Source organism: Amblyraja radiata, chromosome 35 (genome assembly GCF_010909765.2).
Source record: "Amblyraja radiata isolate CabotCenter1 chromosome 35, sAmbRad1.1.pri, whole genome shotgun sequence".
Lineage (NCBI taxonomy): Eukaryota > Metazoa > Chordata > Chondrichthyes > Rajiformes > Rajidae > Amblyraja > Amblyraja radiata.
In genome coordinates this window covers 5,657,858-5,677,140 of record NC_045990.1, presented here as the reverse complement: position 1 = coordinate 5,677,140, position 19,283 = coordinate 5,657,858, and the positions used below count along the sequence as shown (strand labels likewise).

The 19,283-nt window shown below is 46.4% G+C and overlaps 1 protein-coding gene across 1 annotated transcript in view; it reads left to right on the top strand.

Annotated features, from left to right (window-relative positions):
* The window catches only part of olfm2 (olfactomedin 2), a 132,345-nt gene that overhangs the window by 442 nt on the left and 112,620 nt on the right, over positions 1 to 19,283 (top strand).

Genomic DNA, 19,283 nt, shown 5'->3' with positions numbered 1-19,283 from the left:
TGAGAGATTTATTTCACGTAAACTCCAGGTGTGGTGATGATGCTGGCAAAACTCACAGTTCACACGGACAAACACACACACACACACACACACACACACACATGGTGCTGGGGTGTCTCCATGCTGATGGGTTGCACTTCATACACCACATTCCTTCAGCAGTTGTACACAGTCACACACACACACACACACACACACACACACTCCCTCCTCTCACACACACACACACACACACACACTCCCTCCTCTCTCTCACACACACACACACTCCCATACTCTCACACACACACACACACACACACACACACACACACACACACACACACACACACACACACACACACACACAACACACACACCACCCCTCTCACCCACACACCCACACACACACACCACACTTGCACACACAAACACACACAACACACACACAACCACACACACACTCACTCCCTCTCACACACACACACACACTACACGGCACACTACCACACCACACAGCACGCCACTACACAACCTCACACACACACCACAACACACCACACACATCACAACAACACACACACACACACGCACACACACACACACGTTCCGCCTCTCTCACACACAAGCACACACACACACAGTACACGACACACACACACAACAACACCGACACAGCACATACACACACTCTCTCTCTCTCACACACCACACACACACACACACACACACACACACACACACACACACACACACACACACACACACACACACACACACACACATGTTGCTGATGTGCCAGTGTGCTGGTCCAGGCTGTGTTATGCCTTTGTTTTGGTCAGATTGCTTGTTGTGTCAAGTCATGTTCTCTCAGCTCTGCCTGTAACCTTGACCTTACTGCCGGGTAAGAGGGTGGAGGGTGGGGTGGGGGGGTGGAATGGAATACCTTATTATCACACGTCACAAGGCACTGTGAATTCTATGCTTGCGTACCCGAGGTATGCAAATAGTCGCTGCCTAAAGGGCACTGACAAAGTTGCAGAGTACCCCTCCTCTGATCTGCCCCCTCCCCAATCCGAGTCCTCCATTCAAGATACGAGGTGCTGTTCCTCCAATTTGCGCTGGGCCTCACTCTGACAATGGAGGAGGCCCTGGACAGAAAGGTCAGTGTGGGAGTGGGAGTGGGAGGAGGAATTAAAGTGTTTGGCAACCGGGAGATCAGGTAGGTCCAGTGATGTTTGTTGAAGGACAAATATTGTCCACAACTCTTCTGGCCCAGTTGGCCACCTTGGTTGGCATGGACAAGGTGGGCCGAAGGGCCTGTTGCTGTGCTATATAATTATAACTACAAGTCATGTTATGTGAGTTTTTTATACAAACCCAGGAGGAAATGCATGGTCTCCGCGTGTAAGTGGGGAATCTCTCACTGTTCCACAGTCCCTCATGGGGCAGAGTGGTGGCACAGCGGTAGATTTGTTGCCTTACAGCGCCCGAGACCCGGGTTCAATCCTGACTACGGGTGCTGCCTGCACAGAGTTTGTACCCTCTCCCTGTGATCACGTGGGTTTTCTCCTGGTGCTCCGGTTTCCTCCCACTTTCCAAACACGTGCAGTTTTGGGGTTAATTAGCTTGGTGTAGTTGTAAATGATCCATAGTGCGTCTAGGACAGTGTTAGTGTGCGGGGAGCGCTGGCTGGTGGGACAAAGGGCCTATCTCCGCACTGTATCTCTAAACTAATCTTCCACGCTGGACTATCACAATGGAATTTTGCTTCTGGTCTGGGATTTGAACCCATGACCCGATGACGTGGAGGAAAAGTGACACAGCTGAAAATAAATATTTCTGCAGTTACAGCAAGGATTCCTCTGGGCTCTTAATACTGCCGGGCCATTGGATCCCAGCCCAACAACAGCAAGTAAATAAACTGCTTGGCACCATTTCACGCTGCACTATCTGTTTTAGTGGACTCCCTCAAAGTGTCAAACTCAAGGCAAAGGCTACTGAATGTGTAGGAAAGAACTGCAGATGCTGGTTTATATCACAAAGTTAGACACAAACAGCTGGAGTAACTCATTGGGTCAGGCATCGTCTCTGGAGGGGAGGAATGGGTGACGTCTCGACCTGAAATGACACCCATTCCCTCTCTCCAGAGATGCTGCCTGTCCCGCTGAGTTACTCCAGCATTTTGTGTCTACGATTTACACCAGCATCTGCAGTTCCTTCCTGATAATAAACTAGACTCAACCACTCCAATCCATTTACCTGGCCAAATGTCCCTCAGACACTTGTTATTATATTTGCCTCAAACACTTCCTCTGGCAACTCTTATCATATACCCACCATCTATCGTGTGAAAAAGCTGCACCTCACGTTCCTATTAAATCTTTTCCCTCTTGCCTTCGATCTATGACCTCTGCTTGTTGAGCTCCCATCCCTGGCAAAAAATATTCCATGCATTCGCCTTATCTCATGATTTAGACAATAGACAATAGGTGCAGGAGTAGGCCATTCGGCCCTTCGAGCCAGCATCGCCATTCAATGTGATCATGGCTGATCATCCCCAATCAGTACCCCGTTCCTGCCTTCTCCCCATATCCCCTGACTCCGCTACCTCTAAGAGACCTATCTAGCTCTCTCTTGAAAGTATCCAGAGAACTCCACCGCACTCTGAGGCAGAGAATTCCACAGACTCACCACTCTCTGTGTGAAAAAGTGTTTCCTCGTCTCCGTTCTAAATGGCTTACCCCCTACTCTTAAGGGTTTTCCAGAGTGTCTAAGTTGTGAAAGTGGGATGATATGGAACTATTGTGAACGGGTTAGGATTAGGTGGTCGGCATGGACTCCGTGGGCTGAAGGGCCTGAAAGGCGACATCCTTGTAAATCTTTTCTGCACTCTTCCCAGCTTAGTGGTCTCTTAGTGGCCAAAACTGCACATAAAAATCAATGTAATGGCATGGCTAAATAAATGCAATGTATTCTGTTGAAGGCATAGACTGCAGCCACTATGCAATGATTGTGGATGGCGTGAACTTGAAAATAGTCAATGAAGCTTTGTCATGTTGTATTTTAAGCTACTATTGATTATCGGACTCTAGAAAGACATGAGGAGTATTTTGTTTCACCCCGAGGTGTCTTGCAAATGGCATAAAAACTACAGCGAGTCAGGCAGTGATTGAATCAGCACAGGATCCCAAGGCTCTGGACTGTCCCTGCAATAAACCAAGCCATGCTCTTCAAAAATACTTCTTGTTTGGGCAGCCTTGGTGGCACAGCGGTCGAGTTGTTGCCTTACAGCGCTTGCAGTGCCGGAGACACGGGTTCGATCCCGACTACGGGTGCTGTCTGTACATTCTCCCCGTCACCTGGGTGGGTTTTCTCCGAGATCTTCAGTTTCCTCCCACACTCCAAAGACGTACAGGTTTGTAGGTTAATTGGCTTGGTATCAATGTAATTGCCCCTTGTGTGTGTAGGATGGTGTTAGTGTGCGGGGATCGCTTGGTGGTGCAGACTCGGTGGGCCGAAGGGCCTGTTTACGCTCTGTATGTCCAAAAGTAAAACAAAGAAATTAGAACACTTGGGGTTGTGCTGAATTCTCTAAGGATGCTCGATATAGAATGGCACATTGGCACTTAGCGTTAGAGCTGCTCCCTCACAGCCCCATAGGCCCGAGTTCGATCCTGACCTTGGGTGCTGTCCCTATGGAGTTTGCACGTTCTCCCTGTGACCACCTGTATCACTAAAATAAAATAAACTTCACGTGATAGTTTTTTTATCATTCTTTTTTTGTTTTGTTTATTTTATTAGAAGTTAATACAGTACAAAACAATACAGTGGCACCTAATTTTAGGTGCCAACTATGTCATACCGTAATCCATTCTATGTACAACCTCTAGCTTTATGTTATGAGAAGGAAGTAAGCAAGACAAGAAAAAGAAAACAATGGAAAGGGGAAAAAGTGGAAAATAGATGGTAGAGAATAGAAAAACGTGAAGTGTGTAAATAAAAAATAAAAAAATAAAATAAAAAAGAAAAAGTGGAAAGTAGAAAGTAGAGAAGGCCCCTTAAAAGAGAATTTTTCAAATCTATATTCGGAGATGTAAATCTATCCACTTCATGAACTGAAATCAGCAATCCTTTTTATCATTCTAATGGAAGTAGCTGTTCCTTAACCTGGTGGGGTCGAACTTTGGACCTGTATCTCCTGCCCAATGGTGGCAGTGGGAAGTGGATGGGATGGGTAGACAGACACAAAGTATTGGAGTAACTCAGCGGGACAGGCAGCATCTCTGGAAAGAACGAATGGGTGACGTCTCGGGTCGAATCTGAAGAAGGGTCTCGTCCCAAAACGTCACCCATTCCTTCTCTCCAGAGATGCTGCCTGTCCCGCTGAGTCACTCCAGTATGTTGTGTCTATCTTCAGTGAGTATGGCCTAGATGTTGGGAACATTTGATGATAGATGGTACACAAAATGCTGGAGAAACTCAGCGGGTGCAGCAGCATCTATGGAGCGAAGGAAATAGGCGACGTTTCGGGCCGAAATCCTTCTTCAGACTGATGGGGGGTGGGGGGAGAAGGAAGGAAAAGGGGAGGAGTGGGAGCCCGAGGGCGGGCGGATGGGATGGTGGGAGGAGACAGCTAGAGGGTTAAGGAAGGGGAGGAGACAGCAAGGGCTAGCAAAATTGGGAGAATTCAATGATTCATGCCATCCGGACGCGAGCAACCCAGGCGGAATATGAGGCGCTGTTCCTCCAATATCCGGTCTTGCTTACTCAGGCAATGGAGGAGACCCAGGACAGAGAGGTCGGATTGGGAAGGGAGGGGGAGTTGAAGTGCTGAGCCACCGGGAGGTCAGATTGGTTATTGCGGACTGAGCGGAGGTGTTCGGCGAAACGATCGCCCAACCTCCGTTTAGTCTCCCCGATGTAAATCAGCTGACATCTAGATGATACATAGATGATAGATACTGCCTTCTTGAGACAAAGTCTCCTGTATTCACACCTACAACAGAGCATCTTAAACTATTTCAGTGTCATTCACCCTTGAATCTTTGTTGCAAAATTTCATTCACCCTCAACTACATTTTCTTATGTTTTTAGATAGTTTTCTCTTATTCTCCCTTCTATATAAGTTTCTATTTAATTTATTTTGTCACATGAGCAAAAAACATAAAGTAACTCATTTCTTAAGTGTTTATTTTATTCAACTTTCTGACCATCCTAAAAATATGTAAAGAAAACTAGGGGTGAAAAAAAAAAGTTTCATTACCTCTGTAGTTGGAAAATCATTCTATTGGAATGATTAAAAAAATATTTCCGACATCTAAACACTGGGCTTCAGCCACATCCTACCCTTTCGAGCTTTGATTACTGCAGTTTTCCTTCTTGGGAAAACTAGCAGAAAAAACCATGGTCTTCCCTGGAAGGTAAAATCACAGTAAATTTGGGAAATATCCTGCAACTTTGGAATTAGAAAACCATAGGTAGAGAGAAAATAAACATATCAAATTTCCAGCTCCATTGCCATTAAAACCAATAAGAGCTTACTATCAATAGACAATAGACAATAGGTGCAGGAGTAGGCCATTTGGCCCTTCGAGCCAGCACCGCCATTCATTGTGATCATGGCTGATCATCCCTAATCAGTACCCCGTTCCTGCCTTCTCCCCATATCCCCTGACTCCGCTATTTTAAGAGCCCTATCTAGCTCTCTCTTGAAAGCATCCAGAGAACCCGCCTCCACCGCCCTCTGAGGCAGAGAATTCCACCCTCACCACTGTGAGAAAAAGTTCCTCGTCGTGTAACCACTGTGGAAACATAGAAAATAGGTGCCGGAGGAGGCCATTCGGCCCTTTGAGCCAGCACCGCCATTCATTGTGATCATGGCTGATCGTCCCCAATCAATAACCCGTGCCTGCCTTCTCCCTTGACTCCACTAGCCCCTAGAGCTCTATCTAACTCTCTCTTAGATAATGGCCATGCCTTTTTTAAGTATGGAAAAAATATATATAAATATCTGAATAAATGAAGTCATTCACCCTTCATTCACCGCTCTAGTTTAATTCGCCCCAGACATAATTTCATTCACCCTTGGGTGAACCATTCACCAGTTTAAGCACTGACCTTCACTATCCTATTAACCTGGCTTTGACCCTGGGAATGTACATGGAAATGTGCGACCTGAATGCACTTTGGATGCTCTCAATGATGCCCATGATAGAAAATAGGTGCAGGAGGAGGCCATTCGGCCCTTCGAGCCAGCACTGCCATTCATTGTGATCATGGCTGATCGTCCCCTATGATGGACTGGGCTGAGTCCACATCTCTGCAGCCTCTTGCATTCCTGTGCATTGGAATTGAAAACCAGGCAGGAAATGTTCTACAGGCAGGAATATTTCTATATAAGTGGGCAGGGATGGGACAAGGAAGCATAAGATGCAATCGAGGAATTTAGTGCATTTCGTTGTCTCTGTACTGTACACTGACAATGACAATTAAAGTTGAATCTGAATCTGAATCTGAATCTGAACTGATTTCAGTGGGGCAGGAGCAGGCAGAAGCAATGGGTCGGGAACCTTCTTCGCACCAAAGATCCTATAGCGGAGCAAGATAGACCACTCCTGCTAAATGCAATGGGCTGACGTGTAGTACGCAACGGAGCGGAACGTGGGCCTTTTTCTCATCCATTTCCGTAACCCGACCCGACCCGACTCGCAGTGTAATCAACGTTGCGGGGGAATAGCTCTTGTTAATAAATAAAAATTCTGAAAATGGGAAGATTTTTCCCAAATAACTTTTATTTTTACGAGGATGTTTCCGTAACCGGCTTCCGTCTCCGCGCTAGTTATCCTACGGGATCTTTGGTGCGGAGGCGGAAGCCGGTTACGGAAATGGGGCCGAAAATTACCCATGACCGTACTACGTCTTTTTCGTCGAGTGGTCTGTCTTGCTCGCTGTAAGATCTTTGCTTCACACTGATTGTTGGAGGCAGGAGAGAGTTGAACAAGAGCTGTAGGGGCAGGACAACGCCAAGCGAGCGATAGGTGGATACAGACAAGGAGGGTGGGGGTTAATTAGCAGATGGTGAAAGATGGTAAGACAAAAAGGTGTCAGATGAGGAGATAAGAGGAGTCAATATAAAGCCAGAGGGAGGGATATGGGTAATGATCCAATCTATAAAACCAATGCAAATGTAAGGATTTATTTTTATTCCCCATCATCTGTATCTGAAAACGAATATATCTATTTAAAATAAATGCTGACTCTGACCTTTCACCACATGACTTAACACAAGTACTGTAATTAAAAGTGATGGTTTGAAATGTATTGATGCCCAAATATGTTTTGCTTAAGGATCTAAACAAGTTTAATTTGATGCTTCACGTGCAAGAAATAGCTTGGCTTATTTTTTAACATTGTGAGTCACAGAGTGATACAGCGTGTAGACAGGCCCTTCGGCCCAACTTGCCCATACCGGCCAACATGTCCTAGCTACACTAGTCCCACCTGCCTGCGCTTGGTCCATATCCTTCCAAACTTGTCCTATCCATGTACCTGTCTAACTGTTTCATAAATGTTGGGATAGTCCCAGCCTCGACTACCTCCTCTGGCAGCTTGTTCCATACACCCACCACCCTTTGTGTGAAAAAGTTACCCCTCAGATTCCTATTAAATCTTTTCCCCTTCACCTTGAACTTATGACCTCTGGTCCTCGATTCACCAGCACTGGGCAAGAGATTCTGTGCATCTACCCGATCTATTCCTCTCATGATTTTATACACCTCTATAAGATCACCCCTCATCCTCCTGCGCTCCAAGGAATAGAGACCCAGCCTGCTCAACCTCTCCCTATAGCTCACACCCTCTAGTCCTGGCAACATCCTCATAAATCTTCTCTGAACCCTTTCAAGCTTGACATTATCTTTCCTATAACATGGTGCCCAGAACTGAACACAATACTTTAAATGCAATCTCACCAACGTCTTATACAACTGCAACTTGACCTCCCAACTTCTATACTCAATACTCTGACTGATGAAGACCAATGTGCCAAAAGACTTTTTGACCACCTTATCTACCTGCGACTCCACCTTCAAGGAACCATGCACCATCAAGGAAACAGGTCCTTCGGCCCACCAAGTCCATGCTGGCCAGCGATCACATCATACATTAACCTAATGACACTTCTTACAACTTACCAAAGCCAATTAGCCTACAATTGATAACCAAAAATGAGGTTAGCAGATAGAGATAGAATGACAGAGTAAACTTGATGGGCCGAATGGCTTAATTCTACTCCTATCACTTATAACCTAATTGGTTGAGTCTCAAGAAGGGTCCCAACCTGAAACATCACCCATCCTTTTTCTCAAGGGATGCTTCTTGACCTACTGAATTACTCCAGCACGTTGTGTCTATCTGCAGTTCCTTTCTACACATCCTATAAGCCTGTACGTCTTTGGAGTGTGGGAGGAAACCGGAGCACCCGGAGAAAACCCACACGGTCACCGTGAGAACGTGCAAACTCCATACGGACAGCTCCTGTAGTCAGGATTGAACCTGGACATCAGGCACTGTAAGGCAGCAACTCTACCACTGCGACACCATGCTACCCCACTTTCTAGTTTGCTCTAAACACGGGTTCGATCCTGACTGCGGGTGCTGTCTGTACGGAGTTTGTACGTTCTCCCCGTGACCTGCGAGGATTTTCACTGAGATCTTCGGTTTCCTCCCACACTCCAAAGGCGTATATGTCTGTAAGTTAATTGGCTTGGTAGAAATGTAAAATGTCCCTAGTGTGTGTGTGTAGGGTAGAGTTAATGTGCGGGGATTGCAGGTCGCCACGGTTCTCGGTGGGCTGAAGGGCCTGTTTCCACGCTGTATCTCTAACACTAAACCAAATTAAAAAATCTGCCCATGGGACCCACATTGGCGCCAATATCTCCCACGCAGTTGAGCCCTTTGTCCAAAAGAAAACTTCCATTCCCCAATCGTGATGCCCAGGAGAATGTAGAAACAAGGAACTGCAGATGCTGGCTTACAAAGAAAAAAGATCCAAAGTGCTGGAGTAACTCAGCTTGTCAGGCAGCATCTCTGGAGAACACTGACAGGTGAAGATTCAGGTTGGGACCCTTCTTCAGACTAATGTCAAGGACTCACAGGGATGGCACGATGGTATGGTTGCTGCTTCACAGAGCCAGAGACACAGGTTCGATCCTGACCAGGGGCGTTGTCTGCACGGAATTTGTACGTTCTCCCTGTGACCACGTGGGTTTTCTCCGGGCGACAATAGACAATAGACAATAGGTGCAGGAGGAGGCCATTCGTCCCTTCGAGCCAGCACCGCCATTCAATGTGATCATGGCTGATCATCCCCAATCAGTACCCCGTTCCTGCCTTCTCCCCATATCCCCTGACTCCGCTATCTTTAAGAGCCCTATCTAGCGCTCTCTTGAAAGCATCCAGAGAACCTACCTCCACCGCCCTCTGAGGCAGGGAGCTCCGGTTTCCAAAGCCGTGCAGGTTTGTAGGTCTATTGGCTTCGGTAAAATTGTAAATTGTCCCTAGTGTGTGTAGGATTGTGCTAGTGTGCTGGATGGCGCGGACTTGGCGGGCCGAAGGGCCTGTTTCCACGCTGTATCTCTAAAGCCTAAAGTTTAAACACACATGAGAGTGATTGACTACAAGGTCAAAATGTATAAATCCGTCTTTCGGTACAACATGCTGAATAAACCTCACTGTACACAAACTGCATACTCAATAACTCTCAACATAAGAGCAGAGTGTATTCATAAATCTCACTATCATTGTGTGCATACTGGTTAAACCCTTCTGTTAGAACAATGTAGCTAAATCTCACTATAGGGACAATATGTAATGGATAAATCTCACTGCAGTAATATGGTTCAATGGATAAACCTCGCCAATAACACTGCGTGTACGCATTGTGGTTGTATGTAAAAGATAAACCACACTCCTAAGTGCAGAATACACTTGATCAATCTCACTTTTGGCGCAGTGTGTACAGGATAAATTTTACAATAGGGATATGTGTGCAACAGAAATCTCCTTGAAAGGACAGTTTTAAAGTTTAGTTTAGAGATACAGTGTGGGAATAGGTCCTCAGGCCCACCGAGTGTGTGCCGACCAGCGACCCACACACACTAACACTATCCTACACACACACACACTAACACTATCCCACACACACACACACACTAACACTATCCCACACACACACACTAACACTATCCCACACACACACACACTAACACTATCCCACACACACACACACTAACACTATCCCACACACACACACACTAACACTATCCCACACACACACACACTAACACTATCCCACACACACACACTAACACTATCCCACACACACACACACTAACACTATCCCACACACACACACTAACACTATCCCAAACACACACTATCCCAAACACACACACACACACTAACACTATCCTACACACACACATACACTATCCTACACACACACACACTAACACTATCCTACACACACACACACTATCCTACACACACTAACACTATCCTACACACACACACACACTAACACTATCCTACACACACACACACACTAACACTATCCTACACACACACACACTAACACTATCCTACACACTAACACTATCCTACACACACACACACACTAACACTATCCTACACACACACACACACTAACACTATCCTACACACACACACACACTAACACTATCCTACACACACACACACACTAACACTATCCTACACACACACACACACACTAGGGATTATTTTAACATTTATACCAAGCCAATCAGCCTACAAATCTGCACGTCTTTGCAGTGTTAGAGGAAACCGGAGCAACTGGAGAAATCGCACGCGGTCACGTGGAGAAGGTACAAACTCCGTACAGAGTCAGGTTCGAACCTGCCACATCTCCTCTCCCTCCATCTCCTCTTTCAGTTGCACCTGGACTTGCATCAGCCCCCCCCCCTCCAATGACATTATCTGCCACAGAAGGTAGTTGAGGCCACAGTTCATTGGCTATATTTAAGAGGGAGTTAGATGTGGCCCTTGTGGCTAAAGGGATCAGGGGGTATGGAGAGAAGGCAGGTACGGGATACTGAGTTGGATGATCAGCCATGATCATATTGAATGGCGGTGCAGGCTCGAAGGGCCGAATGGCCTACTCCTGCACCTATTGTCTATGTTTCTATGTTTCTATGAACCTGGGTCTCTGGCGCTGTGAGGCAGCAACTCTACCACTGTACCACTGTTCCATCTGTAATTGCTTTCTATAGCATGTGAGGGGAAAACCTGATGGAAGTATATAAGATTATGAAGGGCACAGAATATAGGACAGACAGTCCTTTTTCACAGTCTGGAAATATCAAATAATAAAAGGCGTAGCCTTAAGGTGAGGGTGGCTCAGTTTAAAAGATATGTGCTGGGCAGGTTTTTCTCACAGAGGATGGTGGGTGCCTGGAACGTGGAGGTGGAAGTGGAGGCAGATATGATAGTGATGTTTAAGAAGGTTTTGGCCAGGCACATGGATACGGAGGGATATGGATTAATGCAAGCAAATAAGACTTGGTCTTAGCATCGTGCTTAGCACAGACCTTGTGGGCCGAATGGCCTGTTCTATTGCTGTACTGCTCTATGTTTTATATCCCAAAGCCGTGCGAGTTCATAGATTGATCAGCCTGACTAAAATTACCCCTAATATGTAGGGAGTGGGATAACGTGGAACTAGGGTTTTCTCAGGGTGCTCCGGTTTCCCAAAGACGTGCGGGTTTGTAGGTTAAAATAAAATAAATAAATAAATGCCCCTAGTTTGTAGGGAGTGGGTGGGAAAGTGGGATAGTATAGAATGAGTGGGTACCGATGATCGATGCTCAACGTGAATTTGGTGGACCAGGGGCATGTAGTATGTCTAAAACTAAGATAAATCTCTTACTGGAATGATTGTGTTTATTGATTACATTTAATAGTGAGGATGCTTTATAATGGAATGAATATCTTGCTATAAGGACTGTGTGTGCAACTTAAGGTCCATTAAGCATTCTGTACCTGAAAGGTTTCAGAATAAGCATTGTGCTTTCTGGATAGATCATTGATGAGGGCTTGATATATTGTCTTTTCTTCGACTCGATCGCACGCAACGAAAAGCTTCTCACTGAACCTCGGTACATGTGACTGAATATTAAACTGAACTGTTTAAGAAGGAACTGCAGATGCTGGAAAATCGGAGGTAGACAAAAGTGCTGGAGAAACTCAGCGGGTGCAGCAGCATCTATGGAGCGAAGGAAATAGGCAACGTTTCGGGCCGAAACCCTTCTTCAGGCTGATGATTAAACTGAACTCCAGAGTCAGTGTATGCTCCCAATCCCTCCATCTCCTCTTTCAGTCGCACCTGGACTTGCATCTGCTCTCCCCCCCCCCCCCCCCCCCCCCCGCCTCCAATGATGTTCCTTCCTCCAGCTTCACAAATTTCACTGTGGTGATACGGTTTCAATAGATACTTTCAAGAGAGAGCTAGATAGGGCTCTTCAAGATAGCGGAGTCAGGGGATATGGGGAGAAGGCAGGAACTGATTGTGGATGATCAGCCATGATCACATTGAATGGCGGTGCTGGTTCGAAGGGCCGAATGGCCTACTCCTGCACCTATTGTCTATTATCTAATATCCTCGCCATTAAAACAGAGAATATGTGTTGTGGTTCCATGTAATGTATAAATCACATTGTATGGACAAAATGTTCTCGGTCAATCTCACTCTTGGAGCAGTATGTGCTGGATAAATTTTCACTCTGGGGAGATGCGTATGACAGAAATCTCACTATGAGTTCAGTTTAGAGATACAGCGCGGAAACAGGTTCATCGGTGCACCGAGTCCGCGCCGACCACCGATCCCCGCACACTTACACTATCCTATACCATTTTTACATTCATACCAGGCCAGCTAATCTATAAACCTGCACGTCTTTGGAGTGTGGGAGGAAACCGGAGGCTCGATGGGCCGAATGGCCTACACCTGCACCTATTGTCTATTTTCTCCAACATCTTCAAGAGAGATGTTTTCAAGAGAGAGTTAGGTTTAGCTCCTACGGTTTTCAAGAGTTAGTTTAGCTCTTAGGGCTAAAGGAATCAAGGGATATGGGGAGAAAGCAGGAGCGGGGGATGATCAGCCATGATCACATTGAATGGCGGTGCTGGCTCGAAGGGCCGAATGGCCTACTCCCGAACCTACTTTTCTATGTCTCTATGTTTCTAACCCAAAGACGTGCGGGTTTGTCGGTTAATAGGCATCTGTTTAAAAGAAAAATTGCCATTAGTGTGTGGGAAGTGGTGAGAAAGTGGGATATCGTAGAACTATTATGAATGGGTGATCGATGGGCAGTATGAATTTGGTGGACCAAGGGCCAGTTTCCATGTTGTATGTCTAAAAGTGAAACCATTCGATAAATCTCTGGCTGTAATGATTGTGTGTATTAATTACATTTCATAGAAAGGAATGCTTTATAGAGGAAAAAAAACCTTGCTTTCAGGACAGTTGTGAGCAAGTTAAGCTTCACAAAGCAGTCTATACTGAAACGTTTCAGAATAAGCATTGTGCTTTCTGGATAGATCATTGATGAGGGCTTCATTGTAAGCATGCACAGTCTTGTCTTCGACTCGATAGCACGCAACAAAAAGCTTTTCACTGAACCTCAGCACACGTTCCAATAATAAACTGAACTGCAGAGTCAGTGTATACGACCCCCCCCTTCACCCTCCCCTTTCTTCAGTTTCCTCTCACACTCCAAAGACGTACAGGTATGTAGGTTCATTGGTTTGGTTCATGTAAAAACCGTTCCTAGTGTGGGTAAGATTGTGTTAATATGTGGGGATCGCTGGTGGGCCGAAGGGCCTGTACCTCTGAACTAAACTAAACGTCGGAGTGGCGAATTCTGCTCCTTTAGTTTAGAGATACAGCGCAGAAACAGGCCCTTTGTTCCACCGAGTCCGAGCCGACCACCGATCCCCCCACACTAACACTGCCCTACACACACTAGGAACAATTTACAATTTTACCAAAACCAATTCACTTACAAACGTGGACGTCTTTGGAGTGTGGGAGGAAACTGGGGCACTTGGAGAAAACCCACACAGGTCACGGGGAGAACGTGCAAACTCCATACAGGCAGCAATAGATATTAGGCCATTCGGCCCTTGGAGCCAGCACCGCCATTCACTGTGATCATGGCTGATCATCCATGATCAGTACGCCGTTCCTGCCTTCTCCTCATATCCCTTGACTCCGCTATCTTTCAGAGCTCTATCTAAAGCATCCAGAGAATTGGCCTCCACCGCCTTCTGAGGCAGATAATTCCACACACTCACAACTCTCTAGGTGAAATTTATTTTCCTCATCTCCGTTCTAAATGGCCTACCCCTTATTCTTAAACTATGGCCCCTGGTTCTGGACTCCCCCAACGTTGGGATCATGTTTCCTGCCTCTAGCTTATCCAATCCCTTAATAATCTTATATGTTTCTACAAGGTACCCTCTCATCCTTCTAAATTCCAGTGTATACAAGCCCAGTCGCTCCATTCTCTCCACATATGACAGTCCCGCCGTCCCAGGAATTAACCTTGTGAACCTACGATGCACTCCCTCAATAGCAAGAATGTCCTTCCTCAAATTTGGAGTCCAAAACTGCACACAATACTCCAGGTGTGGTCTCACCAGGGCCCTGTGCAACTGCAGAAGGACCTTTTGCTCCTGTACTCAACTCCTCGTGTTATGAAGGCCACATGCCATTCCCTGTCTTCACTGCCTGCTGTACCTGCATGCTTACTTTCATATTGCCTATTTCCTTCGCTCCATAGATGCTGCTGCACCCGCTGAGTTTCACCAGCACTTTTGTCTACCTGCTAACTTTCATAGACTGATGAGCAAGGACCCCCAGATCCCGTTGTACTTCCCTTTTTCCCAACTTGACACCATTCAGATAATAATCTGCCAACCTGTTTTTGCCACCAACGTGCATAACCTCACATTTATCCACATTAAATTGCATCTGCCATGCATCTGCCCACTCATCCAACCTGTCCAAGTCACCCTGCATCTTCATAGCATCCTCCTCACAGTTCACACTGCCACCCAGCTTTGTGTCATCTGCAGATTTGCTAGTGTTACTTTTGATGCCTTCAGGATGGAACCCAGGCCTCTGGCGCTGTGAGGCAGCAACTCTACTGCTCCGCCACCATGCTGCCCGTATGGCATGAAGGCTCCTATAACCTGAACCTATATCTAAACTAACACAAGGGAACTGCGTAGGAAGGAACTGCAGGTGCTGGTTTACACCGAAGACAGGCACAAAATGCTGGAGTAACTCAGCGGGACAGGCAACATCTCTGGAGAGAAGGAATGGGTGACGTTTCGTGTGGAGACTAAGGGGACTGTGTTGTGGATATATCTTACTCTGAGCTGGATTATTGTCACTGCAGGGTTAATGTGCTCTAGATACATTTGACTCCAGGGACAGAGAACACTGAAGTAATCTCACTCCAGAGACACTGTGCTGCATCGATCTGTTACGGGACATAAGACAATAAAAACTCTCTTGACTCTCTCTTGACTCTCTCTCATGGATAAACCTCTCTCAGAGTACACTGATCTATGGATAATGGAGTGTAACAGATTCATTCCAATGCCATGGCAGGATGCCCAGGTTAAACCTTAGCATGGCAATAGTGTTTCCTCATGGTGAGATTTCTTATCACACTATAAGGTTGCGCAGTGGTAGAGTTGCTGCCTTATGCCCCTGTCCCACTTAGGAAACCTGAACAGAAACCTCTGGAGACTTTGCGCCCCACCCAAGGTTTCCGTGCGGTTCCCGGAGGTTTTTGTCAGTCTCCCTACCTGCTTCCACTACCTGCAACCTCCAGCAACCACCTGCAACCTCCGGGAACCGCACGGAAACCTTGGGTGGGGCGCAAAGTCTCCAGAGGTTTCCGTTCAGGTTTCCTAAGTGGGACAGGGGCATAACACAGTGCCAGAATCCCCGGGTTCGATCCTGACTACGGGTGCTCTGGTTTCCTACCACACTCCAAAGACGTGCAGGTTTGTAAGTTAATCGTAAATTATAAATTGTCCCTAGTGTGTAGGATAGTGTTAGTCATTGGGTCACAGAGTCATAGAGTGATACAGTGTACAAACAGGCCCTTCGTCCCTACTTGCCCAACATGTCCCAGCTACACTAGTCCCACCTGCCTGCATTTGGTCCATACCCTCCAAACCTGTCCTATCCATGCACCTGCCTAACAGTTTCTTAAATGCTGGGACAGTCCCAGCCTAAACTACCTCCTCTGGCAGCTCGTTCCATACACCCACCGTCCTCTGTGTGAAAAGGTCACCTAGCAGATTCCTATTAAATCTTTACCCCTTCACCTTGAACCTCTGGTCCTCGATTCACCTACTCTGGGCAAGAGACTCTGTGCAGCTAACCGATCTATTCCTCTCATGATTTTATACACACTAGTGCTAGTGTACGGAGGTCGCTGGTCGGAACGGACTCGGTGGGTGGGCCGAAGGGCCTGGTCTCGTGCTGTATCCCGAAACCGAGCTAAATTAAGGACCCAAGCAGTCTTTCCAGGCGTGGCAGAGGTTCACCTGCACCTCCGCTGCTCTAGGTGTCAGCTGCTCTACATCGGTGAGACCAAGCGTAGGCTTGGCGATCGCTTCGCCCAACACCTCCGCTCGGTCCGCAATAACCAACCTGATCTCCCGGTGGCTCAGCACTTCAAATCCCCCTCCCATTCCGAATCCGACCTTTCTGTCCTGGGCCTCCTCCATGGCCAGAGTGAGTCCCACCGCAAATTGGAGGAGCAGCACCTCATATTTCGCTTGGGCAGTTTGCACCCCAGCGGTATGAACATTGACTTCTCTAATTTCAGGTAGTCCCTACTTTCTCCTCCCCTTCTCAGCTCTCCCTCAGCCCACTGGCTCCACCTCTTCCTTTCTTCTTCCCCTCCCCCCTCCACCCTCACATCAGTCTGAAGAAGGGTTTCAGCCCGAAACGTTGCCTATTTCCTTCGCTCCATAGATGCTGCCTCGCCCGCTGAGTTTCTCCAGCATTTTTGTCTACCTTAAATTAAGTGCTGTGTGTCTTCGATACACCTCAGTGTGTTTGCGATGTGTGATTGATAAAACTCAAGACAGAGGCAGCATGAACTGGATAAAAATTACGGTAAGCCTAGGTGTAGCAGATAAATAATAGAATAATGTCTATCTTCACTGAAAATATCTTATGACAAGCACACAATTTTCCAGTTAAATCTCCTGATTAGGACATTGTGTACTGGATACATTTCACTATAAGAGGTATGTATTATTATATTTGCTAGAAGCTTAGAGGCCATAGCTGGGTGAGAAGGGAAAAGTGTAAAGGAGATGTGTGGGACATGTTTTTTACACAGAGGGTGGTGAGTGCCTGGAACATGTAGCCAGGGGTGTGGTGGAGGCAGTTACGATAGTGGAGTTTAAGAGGGTTTTAGACAGGCACATGGATATGCAGGGAATGGAGAAATATGGATCACGTACAGGCAGATGAGATTAGTTTATCTTGCTTATCATAGACATTAAGACATCAAGCCATCAGGAACAGAATTAGGCCATTCGGCCCCTTGAGTCTACACTGCCATTCGATTATGGCTGATCTATTTTTTCCTCTCAACTCCATTCTCTGCCTTCTCCTTGCAACCTTTAACGACTAAACCTACGAATAAAAAAAGTATCGATTTTTCCATGGCGACCTTTTTTTACTCGCGGGCATTTTTTAATGTTGAAAAAAAACCCGCCGCTACCTAGCTGAGGCCTCGAGTACACTGGGACCACCGTTGAGCATGAAGGAGAGCTACGAAGACCTCCTACGACCTTGTGTCGACCATGCTGCGAGTATGAGTCGAGGGCAAACTCGCCAGAACTCGTGGATTAGGTTGCCCAAGTGGGACAGCCCCTTAACCTGTTCTGGTACCCTCAAAAATAATCTCGTAGTATCTGAATGACAAATGGAACCTTGCCCTCGTTAATAGACACAAAAAAGTTGGAGTAACTCAGCGGGACAGGCAGCATCTCTGGAGAAAAGGAATCTGGGACATTTCGGGTGGAGACCTTAGTTCAGACTAAAGGGGCTGTCCCACTGTACGAGGTAATTCAAGAGCTCTCCCGAGTTTAAAAATAAATCAAACTCGAGGTAAGCATGTAGAATGTACGTAGCGGGTACGTCGGAGCTCGGAACATCTCTTAGCGGCTCGTAACGCTAACGGCAGGTACTCAGGAAACGCGGTAAGCTCGTGAAGACTCGTGAAGAGTTTTCAACATGTTGAAAAATGTCCACGAGAGCCCCGAGTACCTACGAGCGGCTATTACCGTAATTCTCCGAGTTCGAATCAGGGAAAACTCGGGAGAACTCTTGAATTAGCTCGTACAGTGGGACAGCCCCTTGAGAGTCAGGGGAAAGGGAAACGAGAGATATAGACAATGATGTAGAGAGATATAGAACAATTAAATGAAAGATATGCAAGAAAGTAATGATGATTAAGGAAGGCCATTGTTAGATTTGGGCTGGGTGAAAATGAGTTACCGACAATGAGACTCGACAAGACGACCTTGAAGCTGGTACAACTTGGGTGGGGGAGGGATGGAAGGAGAGAAGGGGGAGAAGATAGAGAAATCAATATTGATATTATTACCAGTTCACCACTTCTGAGAGGAGCAGAAATGTGCTGAAATGGATGGGAACTGCCTGGAATGCAACAGGTCAGTGAGTTACTCATTTTTGAGAGGTTCATTTGGAGCAAATATCAGATTCCTTGACAAATGAGTCACGGCAATCACAGTTGGGAGTCCTAGTTCGTTCAATCAGACCTTCCCAATCAAGTCAACCTTCTCTTTTTTTTTTTAAATCGTTTCTTTTCTCGGAAACCCATTTTTGTCTCTGAGTTCTGCAATTTGGCAACTTCTCAGTATGTAATCTAGACAGCTAAGAGGAATATGTCTTTGAAATATAAAATGATGTTGCTGGCAGTTTCTCCTCTCCATTTAGCAGTGTGAGGCACTCGGAGATGACGTCCGACAAGGTTGTAAATATTCCGTGATTCTCCAAGATATTATATCCCCCCCCATTCCATGACACAGGGGATGAATATTCCAAATACTGACTGTTTAAATCATCATCTGCCAATAGGTAGACAAAAATGCTGGAGAAACTCAGCGGGTGAGGCATCATCTGTGGAGCAAAGTGTGAG